General features: G+C 40.8%; 1 pseudogene; it reads right to left on the reverse strand.

The window, feature by feature from the left end:
• Positions 1–12,694, reverse strand: part of LOC106028391 (L-lactate dehydrogenase B chain-like) — a 28,674-nt pseudogene extending 15,980 nt beyond the window's left edge.
• Positions 12,695–21,857: the final 9,163 nt, after the last annotated feature.

The raw sequence follows: 21,857 nt of genomic DNA on the forward strand, positions 1-21,857 counted from the left end.
AAGGATGCCATGATCGTAGAAGAGCAAAATGAAAAGCCACACTTCTGAGGTGGGATACCCAGAGCATACTACATGCTGTGAAGAGCAGTGTCCTTATCAGGGAAGCCAGGCCTGTAGTTCCTGTAAGCTTCCCACATTGAGGTGATGGGCAGCAAGCTCACTTATCAATAAGGGAACAATGGAACTCCTGATGGTCAAGAACTTTGAATTGCCTAAACATTTCAGCAAACAAAATCTTAGAAGCTATTGCACAAGAAGGTAAAAATAAAAACATCCTAGTTGAATCAATGGGAGTCTCAAAATTGAAAAGCCAGCATTCTTTCTGTCTTCTACCTTCTTCTCCTGCCCTCTGCCATGAAACAGCCTCAGAAAAACCCCAAGGCTGCATGACAGGCATTCTGAAAATCACTGAAATGCATGATTTGTTTAAAAAATGTTCTTTGAACCTCTCCTATATGAAGCTTGCTGGGAAATCAGCAGGGCAAACATGAAGCAGTGTTACTGCTCTGAAGCTTATATTCTGATACAAAAATGTCAAATTAATAAGCATTCTCTACACGAAGTCAAACAAAAATGGGCTGGGGTGCACTAGTTGAGAGGGAGAGTGTGTGTTCAGCATGCAGGTAGCCCCTTGCATTGATCCCCGGCTCCTGAAACAAACAATTTGGAAAAGTTATGAGTAACATGAAGAACATAGATCTCATTCCCAATAGTGTTTGGTGGACCCTGAGATTTCACTGCTCAGTGGGGATAGACAAAATGTCACTAAAGGATGATGAGGAAGCAGCCTGCCCTTCCCAGGGAGAGAAGGAAGGCAAAGTGGTTAGGGTTGGGGCCAGGGAGCAGAGGCAGGTGTAGAGGAAGGCTATGCACAGACCATGTCAAGTGTGATGTGCTAGAGTTTGAGCTCTATCTTAAAAATAACAGGAAACTGTGATCACTTTAAACAGGGAGAGATAATGTGGGGTGTGCACTGAAATGCATCCTCTAGCTGCTCGCAGGAGAATGGGAACTCGGTGGCCAGGCAAGAGGTTTTCCCTTGGGTGCAGTGAAAGGCAATGCCAATCTGTACAAAGGCAAGATCAGCACAGAAGCAGAAAAGAGGGGAAAAATTAAAATATCTATTTTTATACAAATTCACAAAGACTTATTGCTAGGTCAACTACATGGAGTCAAGAGAAAGGAGCAATCAAGTTTGAAGCCTAGAATTATCAGTAAACCACTGAACATATGGGCTAGTTTCCTGAGGCGTGGAGTCTGGGTGAGGAAGACCATAGGAGGTGGAGAGCTTTATTTAAGATAAAGAAAATTTGAGTTGATTTCTAGGTTTTAAAGTAGAGATGCCAAGTAGGCAATCTGATATATAAATGAAAGGAAATGTCATAGTTGTATAAATTTGGCAGTCACTGATATAAATTTGGGAGCTACAGATGATATTTTTAAACTGGGAGAAGATAAGATCACCTAGGAAGTGAGAAAGACTGGAGGTAAAGGACAGAAGCCAGGTAAGCAGTAAGACATTTGGCAGTCCAACATTTAGGGCTTCTCTGGAAAATTTCTCACCTCTTTCTTAGTTCTGAGGGGTCTAATCAGGTTAGCAATGTTGGTTCTCCTTTACAGTACTTTTTAGATTTTCACCTACAGCTTTGCTACTGACTTCAGACTTTGTTTCTCTTGTCTCTTCATTCTTTTTGTCTTTCCTCTTAATTGGAAATATGCAAAAGTCACTGCTTGGCATAGATGTGTTTCTCACACAAGCTGTGGTAATGGCATGGAGTCCTCTCCTTAGGTCTCTGTGGATTAACAGAACAAAATGCCTTTGGCTACCAGCTGTTGAGCTTTTTAAATATTTTTAAAATATTGCTACACTTGAAGCTCATGGGGAACTCACTAATATGGGGACTCTACTTGGATCCTGGCAATGGCACATTAAATCCCGTATATGATACAGCTTTGGATAAGCACACTTCAGCTGAATGACATCCTCAGTCCACCCCTAGAAAGAAGGGGAAGGAAAATTAGAAAAAAGTTTAGAACATGCTTTGAGAACCGTTTTGTAACAATGTCTGCTGTGACTCCATTAGAGGTCTAAAGGTGCATAAAATTAATGTGACCAAATCTTTGTGGCAATTATTTTCTCTTCATTATTTTAGAGTTCTCTATCTCATGGCACTATTACTCACTAACTTGCTCAGGGCCCATCCATGAATTGTCTTTGTTTCTTCTTTTTCTGACTCCATATATTCACTGAATTACCAAATTCTGAGGGTTTTCTCTTTAAGATATGTCCCAGATCTGGTCATCTATCCTGCCCTCCACGGCTATGCCTCCTGTCTTTCCACTGTCACATTTGACTGTAGTGGTCATTTTGTTGTTTACTGTGTTGGTTAGATAATAGCACAGTAATGCCCTGTAATGATTCACCTCAGATTTTATTGTCTTTTCTCTTTTCCTGTATCCCTGTTATTTTTCCCCTTTGAGTAGTTTCTTACCCTTTCACAATTTCCATTGTAGATTTAGGGTCTTATTTACTCTTTTAGTTTCTCCCACTAGGGAGATAATAAGATATTTACACATGTGCGTCTTTGTATTTCCTCTGCATTTACTCCTGCTTCTTCATTCACATTCTTTATTCTGAAGTTTTAGACCCTCTTGTCTGTCTTCTAGCCTTTGTGTTGTTACTGCCTTTTTCCTTGTTATTTTAAAGAGATTTTTCCTTTCATGATCACACATTGCAAACCTGTCTTCAAGTTTTAAGTCTATCCTTAGTTTCTTTCAAGCAGTTTTGCCAGCTTTCAGTGGAGTTTTTTATTTCCTGGTCATCTTTTTGAACATGCTTCATGTATTCTAGGTTTTCTTTATTTTCTTCATCGAACATCTCTCTCCTTTGTGTGTGTGTGTGTTCCTCCATTCTTCCATTTGTGTCTTCTTGAGAGTTGCTTAGCATTTCTTTTATTAATCTACTTATACCTTGCTTTACTTGGTCAAATATTTCACTTTTGAACTCATCTATGAGGTCACGAAGATATCTCTTTATGTCCACTGGTGCTATGTCTGATATTGCATGTTTGCTGCCCTCAATGTCTTTTATATTTACCTCTCCTGGATCAATGTTCTCAGGGCTGGGGGCTGGGGACATTTTCTTGTTTCTTTCTCCTGTCATGTTTTTAATTTCTTCCAAACAGGTATATAAAGGGGGTCCCAGCCCCTTTCCTTATTGGTTATTGTTCCTCTGAAGTGTGCTGACTAGGGGACTCTGCCCACTGTAGTGTGTTATTGAGGTGCAAACAGTGGTGATGTGTTCCAGTCCCCTCCCCTCCGGTCAGGTCAGTCAACCTTTGGGGACCTTCACTACATTAGTGTGTGCTATGCATAAGGAATTGGTTTGGGATGACTTATTGGGTCCTGGCCAAAGTTGTGACCCAATATCCCATCAGTCTGCTCTGGGAAGGGAGCAACTGACTAAAGTCACTGCTGTTCCTTGTCCTGCCTGTCCTGACCAGTTCCAACATGCTGCCCAGTTGTTCACCCCTTTCCCATGGGAGGGTCTTATTCCAGCACTCACTGTGGGTAATGCAGGTCCCTTCCCAGCTCTGTTCTCCATTGGGCTTGCTGACCTCCAACTTCAGCAGGACCATGGCTCCAGTGAGTTGCAGCAGCAGGAGTTCAGTCAGCTCAGATTGAAGCAGTGGGAGTTTGGGTTGCACAAGTTCTGGCAGTGCAGTGAGGGCATATGCCTGTAATGTTAGCTGCTCCAATGGTAGCCCTGGGACTGCACGTTTGATGAGTTCTTTTCCCTTTACTTACTTCCTGGGTTGAGAGGATCCATCTCCCTCTGTCTGGACCTCCCCACGATGTTTTTTTCTAGCATCTGAGTTGTCTGTCTCAGGGAGCCTCTGTATTCCACTCTTATCTATCCGCCATCTTGGGGAAGGCTCCACACATGTGAGTGTGACATATTTCACTTAGGAGTATGATCTCAAGTCTCATCCACTTACTTATAAAGGTGTCCATGAGATCTTTTTTTTATAGCAGAGTAGTTCTCCGGATCTTTTTTTTATCCATTCCTCAATTGGTGGGCATTTGGATTGTTCCCAAGATTTGGCTATTACAAATTGTGCTGCTACAAACATGGGTGAACGTATATCACTGTGGTATGATGTTTTCAATTCTTCTGGTAAAATGCCAGAAGTGGAATAACTGGGTCAAATGGGACCTCTAATTCTAGCTTTTTGAGGAACTTCCACACTGATTCTCACAGTAGTCACACCAGCCTACATTCCCACCAACAGTAGAGAAGAGTTTCTTTTTCACTCCAGCCCCTCCATCATTTGTTATTGGTTGATTTTTTTTTTTTTTACCTTGTTCATTCTTTCTGGAGTGAGATGAAATCTCAGCATTGTTTTAATTCGCATTTCTCTAATAACCAGTGATGCTGGATATTTGTTTGCCATTTGTATTTCTTCATTTGAGAAGTGCATATTCATCATGCCCATTTATAGACTGGGTCTTTGAATTTTAGGATATATAGAAGTTCTTTGTCTGAGGGAGAGTTGGCTAAGATTTTTTCTCAATTTGTGGGGATTATTTCCCTCTGTTGGACATTTCTTTTGACATGCAAAAACTTTGTAATAAGATGAAAACCCAGCTGTTGATTTTGGGAAGGATTCTCTTTCTTGAAATTGAAAGAAATTCTGATGGATTATCTTAAATACTTTCTCTGGATGGGACAAAATACTCATTGCTCTCAACTAAAGCAGGAGAGATTGATTTTTCTTTCACAGTTTCTGTCTTCCAACAAGTAGAGAGTGAAAGGTAGAGCCAAGAAAGAGATACACTCATCCAGGTCACACCCCTTCCAGTTACCTGCCTCCAGGTAGGCCCCAACTTTGATAGCAAATCAGCTACAGTGAGTGCTGCCCTGATTGAATCACCTTCCAGGAGCTCCAATCCAAAACACATAAGCAATTTGGTGGACATTCTCCCCGTAAATAATACTGATAGAAGATACTAGATCACAACACCATCTGTCCTTGAGGAAATCTTTCATATGAACACATTGAAGAGCAGAAGAGAAACAACATTCATTAAGTCTTGGTGCTATAAGGAATTTTCCATGCATCACCTTATTTAACCTACAGGCAAACCTCCAACATAAAGGCGGTGGTATCTGGATTGGAAGTAATGGAAGTGCATTTGGGGGATGCAGAATATTCCCTAAGCTTACTCTCATTTTCAATACTGGATGGGGTGCCAGAGGAAGCTGGAGGTGGGAACAATGCTACCATTTATATCTACATTTCTAACTCTTGACTGATAAATGGTTTATTCTCATTTTTGGTGCTATATTTCTCATTGATTTCTCACTTTATCACATCAGCACTAAAGTTTTATGTGGCCATAATATTGCTGCTTCTTGTAGCCACATTGAAATGAATGCAAACATACTGTTTGATTCTTAATGTTCCACACATAAAGGTATCCATATGTTTCATGAAAATGAAGATGGAAGTATATGTTTAACAAATCTAATCAATAAGACATTTGCTAAAATGAGTAGATTGATTTTATTTACACCTAAAGTAATGGGCTCTCTGTACCTTTTCTACTTGGAGCACACACTGTTCAGGGCATTAGCAGTAAGACTGCTGACAGTCAGTGAAAACGGAAATCACGTTTAGCAATGGATGACTGCATTTGGAGATTTAGCTGTTTGTGATTAAATGAGTAGAAAGCAAATCACTGAATTTTGAGCCAGCAATTTACTCTCCTTAAAGAACATTTCTGTCCAAGTAGGGGATTTTCCTATTAACCATTAGGTCCTAAGTAGAGGCCAGTAAAGCCTGAATTTCTGAAGGGACATTCGCTTGAGATGAGTGCCAACTTTTTCTGTCAGTAGAGGTCACATTGCAATCAGGTCACTTATTTTATAGTCTACACATTCTGGATCAAGAATTCTAGGCAAGCCAGATGTGGTAATGCACTCTTGTAATACCAGTATTTTGGTAGCGTGAGGCAGGAGGATTGCCAAGTTTGAACTCAGCCTTGGCAAGTTAGCAAGAGTTGCCTCAAAATAAAAATAAAGAAAGAAATAGAACTGGGATACAGTTCATTATGAAGACTCTACCATAAATCCTTAGTATCGTGAAGAGAAAAAAATATTCTAGGCCCAACCTGATCATCAGGTTATTGTTCCAGTTATTGTTACTGGATCAGGTTCTTTTTGATTATCAAGCTCTTTTGACTTTGGTTTTATAGTTGGTTTGTACTCTACTCTGACAAATACATGATATGTCCTATCCTCAATATTTTTCTTTTCCTTTTTTCTTTACTCTTTCAAAATCCACAATTTATTGAAACAACGCATGTTTTCCCTCAGCGAATATGCAGCTTGATCCTCACTCAGTAAGTGTAGATGCTTAAAATTTTGAGATTTCCACCCCTTTGCATTTCTGTGCTGGGATGCTCTTTGGGTCCCAGCATCCCAGAGTGGCGTGTAGCATAAACTGCCTTACAGACTCCATGTCATATTCATCTTGTGAATAAACACAGTGGCTGCCTGAAGCTCTGGCTGAGGCAGAGTGCTGCCTTGGAGAGAGCGGTGAATCATTTAGCAGTGTTCGCCATGCATGCCATGGAGAGGAGGAATAGCAATATCCTTTACCAGTGTCTGGAAGAGGATTTAAGGAGCATACACTTATCAGTTAGCTCTGAGTAGATTCAGGAATGGATTGAGCAGCTCTTTTGTTCCCACTATAGATGGTTCTTTACCTCCCAAGCTGTGCCTACCACATGGGGTAGAAAGAAAGATACTGTGAAGGCCATGACCCTGGGCACAAAGCTCATGATGCCCATGAATCTGTGTGGCATAGCATAAACCTCAGACTGGAAGCACGTCAGCTGCAGGAGCAGCAGGACCTCCCTGGTATGCTCCCTGTGGACTGTGCTGCTCTTAGTGCTTGGCCCTGGAGTTGGCTTCATCCTGTGAAGACCCTGAGGCCTGGTCCTGAAGGGCTTACATGCAACTGGAGCTGGGCTGCATTTTGCATGGATCTTTTCATGTGAATAGAACCATAATCTTAGGCCAAATGCCTTAAATTTCATTTTACCCAGGATAGTAAACTCTAGCAGTAGTTTTTGGAGTGACAGCTCACCCTGAATACTTGACCCACTGGTTGTAAGATCAACTTTTATTTGGATTCTGATTAAAACACAGCTTAATAGATCACAATACTTGCATAATTGGATCATGAAGAATTAGGCTACCAAATTTGCTTATTTATTGGCAGTTCAATAAATCATAGTCATATTCTGTGTTTTTCATGAACTGCTTTATTGTTTCTTGCTATACCCCTTACTGAATTTTAATAACACGTACCAAATTGTCCAGAATTATATCATATTTACCCTCCATTTTTAGGTTAGTCATTTCATGTATAATGTCTCGCTTGAACTTTCATATTTCTTTAGTCCCTTGAACAGTTAGCACAATGAGAAGTAGAACAAAATGTGTCAATATATGGAAAACATTAATATCAATATTGTCCATTGTTACTTGCATTGGGTAAGCCTTCCTTTGCTAATCTAGCAAGAACAGACTAAGTAAGAGATGTGTAAAGAGCCCATTTTCTGATTCTTTCCTTCAGTGAGGTTTGAAGAAACCTCTGGTGATCCAGCTTGTGAGTTTTCAGTTGCTACCTTGCTTCACTGAAACCTTAAGACTGATGTGGTCTAATGATTTTTTGTAAACTGTGAAGTCTAAAGAAGAAATAATTTATAAGTTAGTGAAGGGCTTGAGAAGGTGACCCCATCAAGTACAACTGTAGAGGAAAACTTCCTTTATTCTGTATCATGTATTTAAATAGCTTTAAACCAAAATATAAAGAACATTTAGAAAATGAAAGAGGTTCTTGTTTGGAGTTTATGATACAACTCACCTTAGAAAAATTTCTTAGGTACAAATTTTCTCATCTCTTCAAAAGAGTCTACTAATCGAACACATGAAAGCAGCTTTTTACTTTGGAGGACGCATTTCATGCTATGTTTACATTATTGTCATCTTACAAGTAAAATCTGAGATGCACTCAGAAACTTGTATGGGCAAAATAAAAAGTAAAAGCTTATTTTGAAGAGAACTACTCCACATTCACGTGGCATCTGAAAAAGCAGTGTGTATGAGTTGCAATCTTTTAAAATAGGAATTGTTGCAATTACCCCATGCCTGAAAGGCCTCTTCTAAATTTGGTATCATATCAGAGAGAGATAATTTTCTTTATGGTCTGAATTAGGCAAACAATTTATAAGGCACTACTTCTGGTATTGTCAATAAAAAGGACCAAAAATAATTTAAATTCCATTATAAATTAAGTTAAAAATTCTGATCTTCCAGATGTTTGTATCCCTACCGAGATTGTTTCTCAGGAAAGAGTGTTAAATTATGCAGAATCAGTTTTTAGGTTCTTGGTATTATTCATGTTATTGTTTTATTTTCCTTACATCATGAATGCAAATGAAGAGTCTCATAATCAAAGTATGATAGGTCCATAAGGGAAAAATAAGAATGAACTAATTGAGGTGTCTCAAGTTTGATTAGGGTTTCATTATTTTGGCTCTAAAGTCCTTTCTGTTTTTGTGGAATCCTCCATTAAAACACAAACATTCAGAGAGAGTTGCATTGTGGATAGAAATTAACAACAGTGTCATATTCAGGAAGTTACTTCCATGCCCATGTTTACTGAGATATAATATACAGTAACTAATATGTGGAGCCAGTGTGGTGCTCATCGACAGATGTGTGGATACAGATGTGTGGATGGCTACAAGATATTATTCAGTTCCTAAATTATGAAACTGTGACATTTACAGGAAGATAGATAAAACTAGGGGTCATTATGTTAAGTGAAGTAAGTTAGACACAGAAAGACAACTGTTGTACAATTTCCTTATACTTGGAAGCTAAAAAAGAAAGAGGACCTGACAGTAGAAAAAGAACTGATAACAAATGGGAAGGAGAGGGGGACACAAAGCGGGCAAAGTGTAAGACGAAGCAGGTCAGAAAGGCAGTTGAACATGGTCAAGATGGAATTCATGCAAGTATGGAAATACCACAGTGCGGCCTGTTAATTCATACAATTGAATTAAGCTAATAATTATAACAAAACTAAATTAACAATAAGGAATGGGAGGCAAGTACTTCTGCCTCATTAGGTTTAAGATCTCAATAGAGTAGGGCATAGAAAAGAGGTAGGTTGTGAAAAGGAGAGGGAGGATATAGAATGGACAGACAGACGTAAGAAGCAAATGTGGGTGTAGAGGGAGATGCAGCCAAGGGAGAAGAGACATAGGTTATAGGAAGGAGCTGTGGCTTTGGAAAATATCTGTAAGAAACACAGAGATGTGGAAGAGTCCAGGAGAGTCAGATAAGACTCAAAGCACTACCCCCAAGGTATTTTGAACTGCAAAAGGGTGGGAGGGCTTCAGAGGCAAGAAGGTCACTGTGAGCTTCTGGATCCTTCAGTGTGAGAGGTGGTCATCAAGAAATTCTGACCTACCCTGGCTGAAAGGAGGTAGGTCCTACGTTGATTCTCCTTATAGAGCAGTCCTGCCTCATACCAAGCAGAGGAGTGATATCCAGAGAGGCCCAGAAGAATCTGAACAGTGAGGGCTTCCTGGAATTCCCTAACCTCAGGCTACTCTCAGTAGATCACACCTTTCCTTCAATTCCCCATTTCTGTCAATTTTTCTCCCACTCAAGCATAAAGATAGACACTATCTCTGGGGCTCTTGGCCTTCATTTCCAAATGTTCCTGCTGTGTCACACAAACTGTTTATTGAATTTGTTGTATTTGTCTCTTATTAACTTTGAAATGATAGGCTACCAGTGGTGGCAAACTTACAGGAAGCATGTTGCAGGGGCCTGTTTCAGTCATTGAAAGCGCTGAAAAGTTTCCCATCGCGGGACTAGATCCATATGAGGGGTGTACCCTCTTCTGCTCTATGAGTTCTTATTAAATTTGCCTAGTTATCAGAACTAATGATGGCAGGGTTTTTTAACACTAGTAAGTATCCAATTACCCAGTAAATTATATAGTTTAGTTACTTATTAAATAATCAGTTTTAGGTGAGACAACATAAAGAACTGAAAATTTATTTTATTATAAATTGGCATGTGTTGCTAATTCGGTGTTATAATCAATATTCTTTAATCATGTGAAGCTTCACTAGAAAGAAAAGTGCAGAATTGGGGAATGACCTTTTTCTGCATATCAGTTTAGAACAGATCAGAGTGATCAGCCTCAGAATCTTGGTCATCTGTGCAGTTGCAAAATTTTCTGGATTGGAACTATGACTCTTTCCTTCATAGAACAACACACATCTCCAAGGATACTGTTTTTCTCTCATTACTTGGCTCTGTGTTGCTTGATGCTTGATATGGCCTGATGTCTTGACAGGTTTTTCACGAACAAAGGCCCAGACTGGAAGTCAGTTTCTTAGGAATGAACCAGCTAACTATACAGGTGATAAACAGATATCCAATTCTCTTTTTACAGTGATTTAAAAGTACAGAGGAAATGTTCAATGGATTCTGAGAAGCTGACTGAATTGTAATGTGGTAGGTGATAATCTATGATCATGTGTCTCTAGGTAAGTCTTATTAAAACAAAGACAGATTCAGAAGGCAAAAGTACGAAAAGAATAAATATTAAATGTCTGCATCACACAGCTTGCTTTGCAATGTCTAGAGTGACACGCACCAGCTCTGCGTTTTTAGAGAGAAGAAATTTAAATTTTCTGTATTTTTCACCTACAAAATTTTTTAAATAAATGAAATCACATTGCTTTTGAAAGGACACCAGGATACACATATATGACATCCTCCCTTTATAGCAAGAAATGAAGGATCAGAAAAAGGTTAAGTGATGACTTCAAGGATATGCCGTTAGAAAGTATTGTTAAAATAGATAACAGAATAAAGTCCTAAGCTACATCCTGGAAGTCTGAAATGTGGATCTCCAGAATAAAAATCTCATGAAGTATCCATGCTGACATTATGAGCACCATTACGTAATCTGTCCTCAAGCCCAAAGGGGAGTATATTGAAGGGTGAGAGGGCAGTAAAAAGGACCGTCTTGGTTAGAGCTATGTGATCCAATAACCAGAGCAGAGAACACAGCATTTTTTGGGGAACTGTTCGGGAAGCTAAGGAGACAGCTCAAAGACTCTGAGAGTCTGCAGGCAGATGGAGGCCTACATTAGACACTTTTTGTGAAGAACGGCCACGTCCTAACCAAGTCAAGAGGAAGGATAACCGCCAACCTGAACTGCCACAGAAGGAGAAGTTACAGAGCATTCTGTCTGAATAATTCTTGTCTTCACAAGACAGATTTTTCATCCATTCCCACATCTCAGACATGTAGTGTTGCTACTGAGTTTACCAAATATAGAAGAGTTGAAAACAGTATGGATGATTTTATTTTATTTTATTTGTTTCTTTGTATTTTTGGTACAACCAGTCGAACTCAGGACCTTGCACTTGTCGGGAAGGCGCTTATGCCTTTGAGATATAATAACCTGGCCCTGGGCAATACTATATTAAAGGATTGAATCAAACTGTATTTTAAATAGAATAGGTCCTTGAACCTATTCATTTTTGTGCTAACTAACCAGTAAGGGCTCAGGAAGAAAACTAGATTATTTACTGACAAATTAAAACATCTGTGAGCATTGTAGTCAGAGAAAATTTTAGATTCCTGTATGCTAACACATACAGAGAAATTGTGGATTCTACTTAGCATAAATGAATATTCACTCAAATAGCTGTTCTCACTTTGGACCAACAGCGCAAACTTGGAAATGTTTGGAATTACCATTGGTTTTTATTTTATCAGTATTCATGAGTAACTAAGTAAAATACATATAAAAGAGCTCAGATAAAGCACTTCCTTTATAGCCACTTAAATGGACAGTATTGCTCTAAAGAAAGATAGGGGACATGAAAAAACTAACCTTCTGGACTTGAGGCCATTAGAGCTGGTGACCACTTACCCAGTGGATTCCATTTCTTCAGCCTACTTGCAAACTGGAGCATGGGGATGGAACATTTCCTCACTGTCACGTTTGGACTTTAAATAGGCAGTAATGTGTGCTGGATTGAACTGAACTGAATCAGCCTGGTGCTGGGTGAGGAAGACCCACAGGAAGATTGTTGCCAACATAAAAAGAACTGGAGAGGAAGAGATAGTGTCGTTGGTTCTCCTGGAGGAGGAGCTTGTCAACTTTCTTCCTGATATGAACTTGGTTGTTCTCACTGAGAGAGGAGTTTGAGACCTTGCTGTCACTGAGAATGGCTGTGGTTCACTTTGGGAGAGCTCTGCTCCTTGCTTTGAGCATCAAAAGCTTTCTGGCTCTTGAGGGGAAGAAGTGTGTTATTCAATCTCCTGGGGAAATTTGGCACACTGGCTTCCTGATATGAACTCTGCTGTTCTCACCGGAGGAACTCTAGATCTCGGATCTCATTGTTGCTGAGGATGACTGTGGTACTTTTCGGGTTGGTCTGGTTCTCACTTTGAGTGTTGCTTTCTGGTTCCAGTGCAGAAACCTCAGCCCACTGGCACAGACTTTCTAGCTTCCACCCCTGACCTTTGGTCCTTCCCAGTGCCCATCGGTGAAAAAGACTTGCATGAGACAGTGTCATGGGCTCTCAGCCTTCAGCTGGACTCATGTAGGACACTGCCATGGGATCCAGGCCATCAGTTGGATTCCTTGGGTCTTTAGTATATGGACAGATTTCCTGCACTATTTTTGTATTTGACTCTTTGAGTGACTATTATAAAATAATTCTGTAAATTATGTGTCTTGTTTGAAATCATTTTCCTTAGAAACCCTGACTATAACCCTATGTTTCTAAATGATCCGTGGCTATGGAAGCTGAAAAAGTTTTGTTCTGGGACTCCACAAGAGTTTACATGGCCTTTGATTCTGAGTTGTGCTAATTCAACACAACTCTGAGTAAGAAGTCTAATTGTGCCGCTGTTTTAACTGAGGCTGTACTGTGAATTGCTTCCCCATATTTGGAAGGGTCTCATTGTTAATATGTTAAATCTTTAATTGCTTGCAGCTGGAAGTTTCCTCTGGTAATTTTGTGATTGTTTTTTGTGTTTATATTGTTGGTCATCTTGTGTGAAACTGTTACCTCCTCATTTAACTCTCCTTCAGCACTTGAAAAATCATCACTTTGGAGACAGGGACAAGATCATCTTACATCTTTTTTCTTCTTTGCATTCAAGTAAGTTTCTATTGTTCAAAGTAGGCATGATTAAAATTTTAAAATCATTCCAAGTGGCTTTAGGATTAAAATTCCTTCAGGATTCAAATTTGGAAGCTTTGAGCTCAGTTATTTAGAAATTCTCTTTTTTTCCAGCTTTTATGAAGAAAAATGTTTCTTCTTTCATTTTCAATTTTTTGAGAAGTATAAAATGCTATATGCATGCTGGGGAGCTTTCTGTCTTTTCCCATATGAAAAGTGATAAGTAAACTAATTTTCTTTCAAGACAGAATTAAGAAATTATTGATTCCAGTCTTGTTATTTCATCTATTTTGAAATGCATTCATTAAAATCATTTTCTGAACCTGCTTTTGGCTTAGTCTAATGCAAAGTTTCTGGCTTCAGTGTGAGTCCCTTGTTGAAAATGACAGCCCTCTGCAGAAGTGTACTCACCTTCCTCACTTAGAATCAATATCCTTTTGCTTGAGAGGCATGATTATAATTTACACAATTGAAGCACTCAACAAACACATATTAGTTTTCTCTTTCAGAAAGAGAGGTGAGGCTTCCCTTTACACCGCACAGTCCTTAGCACAAGAGTCAATATAATACACACACTTGCATTTTAACTTTTCTGCTTTAAACTTTGTTGTGGCTTCTCTGAGTGACTGAAAGCCTTTCATTAAAGTGCTTAGCCTAACTGCTGCTTAGAGTATCTAGGTGTCTACACAGTATCTGTGGTTTTCATTCTAGCTTCTTCCTTTCCCTTTTTACCTGCCTTCCTTCCGTCCCTCCACTCTTTCTTTCCTCTCTCCATCCCTCCTTCCTTCTTCTTCCTTCTCCTCTTCTCTTTTCTTTCTCTTCATCTTCTTTTCATGTTCTGCTGTATGCATCCCCAAGTCTTGCCTTCTAAACAAAAACCACTTCCCTCAAGCCCCGTGTGCTGCTAGCAGGCTCCCTGTATCAGAGGCAGGCATATTTTTTAGTGAAACCAGCAGACAATTGTCTACTGGTGAGCCAGCTGGTTTCTACCCTGGAAAGACTAGCAAAGGAGGTGCAACCACAAGGAATAAGAGCAAATTCAGGCTATTGTTCCTTAACCAGGTGTTGCAAAGGTGATGTCTATGTAGAATACCTTGCAGGAATACAACAATGGCTCACGCTTGTTGAGGAATTGCTTACTGATTTGGTGTTTTGTCAGGATAATCATGTCTCCTCTCATGTCTTTATGAGGCACTGCCATTATTGACAGCTGTGGAACCCAACCAAAAGGAAATTGCTTAAGGGCTTCAAGTCAGTAAATGACAAGAGCAGAATGGGAATCCAGGCTCTGTCCCTAGAGTGTGGCTCTAACTTTCTTGCTGTTCCTTATTAGGTGAGCTTCGCATAGCTTTTTATGATTTCAACCACTGGATGCCGACAGCAAAGTTCCAGGTCTTTGGATTAGCATTGCCTGCAATAATTCCAGGCTCAACTATGCTTTTGATTTTACTTATGGGTTTGTCATAAAGAATTCTTTCACACTAATTCCTTATGAGACGTAAGAATCCATGCTAGATCTATTCACTCACATTATTTATCATTTCCTTTAAACTATAAGATTACTCAGAAGAGGGCCCGTTTCTCTCATTCATACATCTTCCAAATGTTTTTTGAGCTGATGTGGAGCCCTAGATATGTATCCTTTATCAATTTCATACCTTCTAGGTCCCCAAAACAACTACAATTACATAAGTTGTGGAAGAGGAGAAAAACACCATGGAAAGTGAGTGCTTTAAGGAGAAATAGGAGCAGAAAGGTGGGAAAGTGTCTCAATGCCTTCCTGGCTGGGGCACAATAGCTGATACTTACATCTTGAAGGAGTAGAGACATACATTGTCTCAAGGTTGTTTAGAGGATTCAGGCCATAGTGGTCTACCAGAAGGCAGGAAGGGCATAGTGTAAGGGTCTGGTGGAGGAAAGTTGTTCACTCAGGGTGACCAGGAAGCAGAGACTGCAGAGAGGCCTGAGGGAAGGAGATGCACCTTTCCAGGCTATGCCCTCGGGATCCATCCTAGTCTAACTGAGACAGGTCTCCCAACAGTGTATATGCGGTGTGAGCACATCTTGGATTAAGCCACCACTGAGTGCAGGCCTCCATGGTCACTTTCCAAAGCCTATCTTCTGAGCACACAAGGCTTTTAGGGGTTGTTGTAGGTCTGAACCATAGCAGAGCACATGCAGGGCCACCAACAGAGAGACAGGAGCAGCAGGATGACTACAGACAGCAGGAACCAGCAGGGCAGATTCCTTCCCTGATAAAATTTTAGTCAGTTCCTAAACTTTCTCCTTAGCCAATCCATAAAATTTCCTGGTGAAATCTTATTAGCGAAAGGCCTGCTGGATGAGTTTAATAAAAATACTTCAGCAGTGATAACTGATCACCCCGAGTACACGACCAGTCCTCTTACGCTTACTGTACTTTGGGCAAAGTCTGATTCCCTGATCACCTTTGCAAGAATTCTGTTAGGTCAGTCTAGCCAGACTGCCCCTTTACCTGTGATGTTTCCCATGACTTCTCTGCTCTGACCCTGGCCTGTAAACTTTCATGTGGTTGTTCCATGCTATGTTCAGAACTCAGCCCCATGCTCTCCACCACACCAGACTGTAGCAGTGATCTTTACCCCTCAAGTGTCGCCCTAAATAAAATCTGCATTACCCTGCTTTGTAGAGAGCTGTCTGGGCCTCATGACTGTTCAGAGGAGTTTATACTTGTAATCCTAGGGAAGAATTATCAGAATTCCAGTAAGTAAATTCCCATCTATCATTTTCAGTGCAACCCACAGTAAGAATAAAGTGATAAAGAGATACCTGTAGTTGTTGGATGCCAAGGGGGGTCCTAAGTCCAGTCAGAACAATGGCTAAGTGGAACAAAGGCCTCAACCCAGTACCAAACCCAGGCTTTATTAATTCATGGAGAGGGAAGTGGCTCAGGCATGAGTGACAGTGAGAGTGGTGGGAAGTACGTGAGTGCTGTGAGAGTGCTGTGAGCTGGGCTAGGACTTCAGTAATAGGCAGAGAGCGCTATGCAGCACCAGATTGCAGTAAGAGGTAGCCTCTGAGTTTGGGGGAATCAGGGTAGCAAAGTTTGAGGAAGTAGCTTCTGTTTTTGATCAGCTGCCTCAGCTTTAATGTCTGGTCCCTCTGCCTTTTTCTCAAGGCTCAGTCCCAGCCGACAGGAGAGGGCCTCTCATCTTAGCTCATGCTTAGGAGTAGGGAGCTATGGGTAGGGCATTGCTGCGCCCTGTTGCATTTCTTCAAAGGCTACACATCAGTGCCTTGGTTCCACCCATGTGCATTGCTTAAGATCAATTGAGGGGGTAAAGTATTATCCCAGCCAGCTCTGTACATATCAATCCATGGAATTAGGGCCAGGCTTTGCCCTAATGGAGATCAATGGTCTTCTTTCAGGGAGTGTCAGCCCACTGGCCCTCCATACCCCGTGACCAAGTAACACTAAATAATTATGCTTTTAGGAAGATTGTAGACATGCACATGGGTCATCTGTTTGTATGACAACTACATATTTACTTTGCATTAAAGTGATGCTCCTGTGTTTCATTGCCCTAGTTCAGGAACCTACATGTTGCGCGGTGTTAATCTCAGGAAGAAGTGACTAGGGTGGATGCAGACTGGAATTTTCAATAAGAATGTACATCAGTCAAACACACTGAAAAGAACTTACGGCTAATAAATGAGAAGTGGTTTCTGGTTTCATTGAGTGAGTCTTCTTCAGAGGCTGAATGGCTCTTCTTAGGAACAGCATGGAAGAATTACTATGGAACCCCAGAACTGTGAAGGCCGGCACTCTCTGGCTCACTTGATACACATTTAATATCCATCTGATGCAGGATACTTCCGGTTTTGGCTCTAAATCATTGCATTTTAAATATTAACAGTTTTCTTGCAGATTGTTCTTGAGTTTATTTTGTCCTTTCCTTCTCTTGTGGCAAAGGGGAGATACACAGAAGTAATACACATGGTTTACTCACTGGCCTAAGTCTATTTCTTCAAAATATGATTCTCATTAAAAGAGAGTAAAAACAACTGTGGATGGGAGAAACAAAAGAACACTGGTTTAGTGTACTCTTAAAATTACTTAGTAGTTTCAGTTTATCCACGGAATGGGACATACATTTGTACATTTGCAAATTTAAAAGTGTATGCAGGGAGCCGTCTCCATCTTGTGAGCTGAAAAATAGCTTGAAGAGGGGGCAGCAGTTGGGTCAGGAGCTGGAGTCCAGGCTCGGCGGTGACAGGCGCTCTTTTGTCTGTGCCCATTTGTGGCTTTGAAAGTCCCCCTCTCTAGGTGCACTGAGAGAGCACGGACTTCTGCTGTGGGGATACCTAAAGGGGAGACAAGTCTGGATTTCTGGTTTTGAGTTGTCTGTGGAGTGTATGAGAGGTGTACAGTAAAGATTTTTATCCGTTGCAGAGTTCTCTCTGGGCATATCAAGGGCTAAGCATCAGGGGAAAGAAATGTGACAGATGTCCTCCAAGTTACCTTGCTGAGCAGATTTAGGGACTCACGCTGCTGTCTGATGTGGCTTCCAGCAGACCTTTCATTAAATCCATGCCTCAAGCTGACCCACAGCACTGTGCCCTGCTCTTGTGCCCCGTTCCACATGGGCAGGCTGCCAAGACCACAGAAGGTTGTGCTGATGAGCCTGGTGCCTCTGGGGGCAAGAGATGCCCTGCCTTGTGTCCACAGGCACTGGTCACCAGGGTAGTTCCCTGCCTGTGAGAGCCATTAGTGTGACTAGACATGCCCTGGACCTCTTAGAGTCACACAGAAATAGCAGCCGGTTGCAAGGGCTAATTATGTCCCCCAAATTTAAGTGTTTTCAAATGGAAATAACTTCAAAGACGGCTGCACTGTGGACGCCTGTGCTGTAGGCATTCGCCCATTTCTCATCCCTGGGTTTCTTGGTCTGCTGATTGCTGCACAGCAGGGGAGAATTTTATGACCACATTTACTCACCCTTTTCCGCACCAAGTTACACGAAGGTGGTGCGGTTCATGCAGAACCAAAATTCACGTAACGGCTGATTAGTGGGAAAATGAGCCCTGACTGGTGAGGAATTCCTACCATGGAAATGAATCCTTGTGTTTGTGACATGAAGGAATACTTTATTTTGGAGTGCTAGGGGCATTTTACAAGGTTTTAATATTCTGCCTATCACACTTTCAGGGTTTATAGGCAGCAAACATTTTCCTATCAAATGTAGCAACATCTTGATGTTACATATTTTAGGGAGATGACTGGTACAAAACGATGCTGCAAGCACATCACTGTAAGATAACTGTGGTGCTGGCAACCTCTGCTTGCATCCAAGCCCACTCCTTGCTTGGAAACTGATAGCTGGTGGGAACACTCCGAGTACCAGTCACTGTACAATGTACAACTATAGGGTTTTGCTCATTGCTGATATCTTGGGACAAAGAAGACCAAATTAAAAGAGACATTCAAAAAATTGGCAGAGGATGCTAATCTGCTCGAATCTGTTTAGCCCTTTCTGAGATACTTCGTACTTGGGACCTACCAGCTTCTGACATCATTGGGATGCTAGTGTGTGTTTCCATCTACTTTGGCTGAGGGTGCTGGTTCTGAGCTTACAGTGTTCTTAAATACACAACCAGAATACTTCAAGGCTGGGGCAGAAAGCAATTTTAGGAGACAACTCAAGGTAGGAGGTGCCGGAGACAGAGTGACTGTAGAAGAACCGCTTAATCCTCCTCCTCTGCTCTTGTTAAGACTTCCCCTCGTTTCCCGCTCATCTGGCCCTCAGAGTTTTATCCTCTCATTTTACAACTCTTTTTTCTTAATAAAAGCATCTAAACTCCTTGTTTTCTTCCTTGAGGATAAATTAAGATGAAGAGTTCTAAAAGAGTTTTAATTTTGTTAGCAGTCATGGATCACGGAGCATGAGCGAGTGGCAGGAATTTCATGATGAACCAAGTGCTCTGAGGTTCGCAGTACCCTGTCATGGACTCGTCACGTTTTGGAGAAACCTTCTGCACTAAAACAGTCAGAGCATGCATTTTCTTCACACATTATATTCTGCAACAAGCTTGGTTTAAAATTGTATTAAAAATTTTAACCAATGTAAAAATACAAAAAATAACATACATGTGTTTGACATGGTTTGCCAAATTCTATAATTAGCCTATTTCATTTAAGATGTGGCTTTGGAGTATGTTTTTCTGATGTTCCTTGACTTGCTGTCCCTTCCTGACCAATGGGACATGCGCTCCTCCTCTCTGACATGGCCTGCGGACCTCTGCCTGGTACATATTGGATATGACTTCCAGAGAGGTCTGACTTGATAACAAACTGAAATTCACCTGTACGGCTGAGGAATCTCACTGACAGGACCTGGCATCTCAGGATCACCTCTCCCATTGTGATCATGTGTCTTTGTGCATTTGTATTCCAAGGTCTTGCCCCTCTTTCCTATGTCCCGTTTCTGAAGTAGTCGATGTCCAGGTAGAGAAAGATGAGAACATTTATTTTTCCATTGTCCAAATGGACATGGCTTCCCAGGAGTTATACACTTTCCCCCCCCTATTTTGTGCATTGTTCTATTTTTTAAGGTGAAAATATAGAGTTCAGCTAGCAAACCAATGATCAAATTTCACAAGATGGTTTCAAGAAATCAAGGTTTCTACCTTTCTCTGTGTTGAACTAGTAAGTGACTTTGAACAAGTTAGATGACCTTCCCAAAGGCTTCAGTTCTATCACTTACTAATTGCAGGCATTACAGGTAAAGACTACTGACATCAACATTGTACTCAACTCTGAAACATGTGTCCTCAGAGGCTTCCCAGTCTTGGTTTACATCAGTCTCTCTCATTGCTGAATCCTTACTTTCTTACCTCTAACACGTGCCTGCCAGCTTAACCTACCACTGCTCCACGTATGGCGGTTTCACTGACCAGCGTGTGCCCCCCGCAATAGGACTGCCCCATGGCACTCAGTGGGACAGTCACGCAGGTACCACTGGTGTTTCAGAGGTGCCTGACAGCAGGATCATGAATTATGGAACTGTCATTAATGTATACAGGCTTTGTGTTTGGAACAGCAGCAGCACCACCCTTGCGTGAGAAATTGTTAGACAGAAAGGTAAATTCTACCCCACATCACACTGCAACAGAAATTCTGCAGCCAGAAACCCATGGACATTTTAGCTGTGTTTTTCAAGTTTAGTTATTATTTTTGTGCCCTTTTTTATCTTTCTTTCACTTTTTAAAAACTGCACCTCAATTTGAGGAATGCCAGTGTGGGACTCTGGTTATTTGTGTGGTTTTTAGTAAAGTTTTCTCACTCTCCTGTGGTTCAGGGAGTATACTGAGTGCTGAAAAAAAAATCCCTAATAATTAAATGTGTCATCATATGATACCAAATAGACTACTATTCTCCGATGCTCATTTAAACTTTAATAGTGATTTCTCCCAAAGCTATGTCACATAAGATATTTCTTATCTTGTTTGCAAACTACCTTGCCTCTCATCTTATCTCTATTGATTAACATCTTCATTTTGCAAAAATTCATCTTTTATTTTAGATTTTATCTCTGTGACTTGTGCTTTTCATGATGAAATCATTTACAGAACCAAGGGACAAAGAGAGTAAAGCTTTGTTTACGTATATCATGGTGCTTCTTTATACTAGGAAAAAATAGTGCAATTTTTATACTAGTATTTAAAGCTATGATTTAAAGCTTATTTACATTGTCTATTTTGTTACTGTTGTAAGGGCTCACTGTGCAATTCAGGCTGTCCCCAAATTCATTATGTAGCCCATGGTAGCCTCAAACTCAGGGGTGATCCTCTTGCTTCAACCTCCCAAGGGCTGGGATTACAGGTGTGCATCACCACACCTGGCCTTACATGGCTAATTATTAAAGCATAATAAGCATACTTTTAAAAAGTATCAGGAAAAGAACATGCACTAGTCTACCTTCTGTTCCTGCTGGCTACATCTCCAACAGATGGCAGAAGCATCGGGCAGCCAGTCAGGAAGGCTCACTGATGGGTACTGTTCTTCCTTAGCAACCGCGCCTGGTCATTTCCATGAGTCAGAGCACAGGAAAGAGATGCCTTTGGATCAAGCTTCAGTGTAAACCTTTGACTTCTGCCAGAGTTAAAACAAAGGGAAGCTCCTAAGTTTGATAGAGCTGGAAACTATGGCCGAGTCCCCTGCAGTGTGGCAATGGTTTGTGCCAGACAGAATTCATGTGTGCTTTGAATCTTTAAATAAGGTGAACTCCTCAGTTTAAAAGACCCCAGATGACATTAGTTAAGCATGTCATTCACTGCTGGCCACTACTTGGTATACATGTTGTTTCTATTTCTGTTTAGCTGTTTTCTGAAGTCAAATGCTCCAGAATCAACAAGGACATATAGGTGACAGGGAAAACAACAACTTCTTACAATTAGTATGTCATAAAACTGTGGATTGCAATATCTGAGAAGGCAGTTAGCTTTATAGAGCATGCAAAATTTATTCATGAAAAGATCTACAAGGAAACTTGGGTAAATACTGTGAAACCGT

Source organism: Cavia porcellus, unplaced genomic scaffold, assembly GCF_034190915.1.
Source record: "Cavia porcellus strain 051 isolate PalLab524CR breed Dunkin Hartley unplaced genomic scaffold, mCavPor4.1 scaffold_19, whole genome shotgun sequence".
NCBI lineage: Eukaryota > Metazoa > Chordata > Mammalia > Rodentia > Caviidae > Cavia > Cavia porcellus.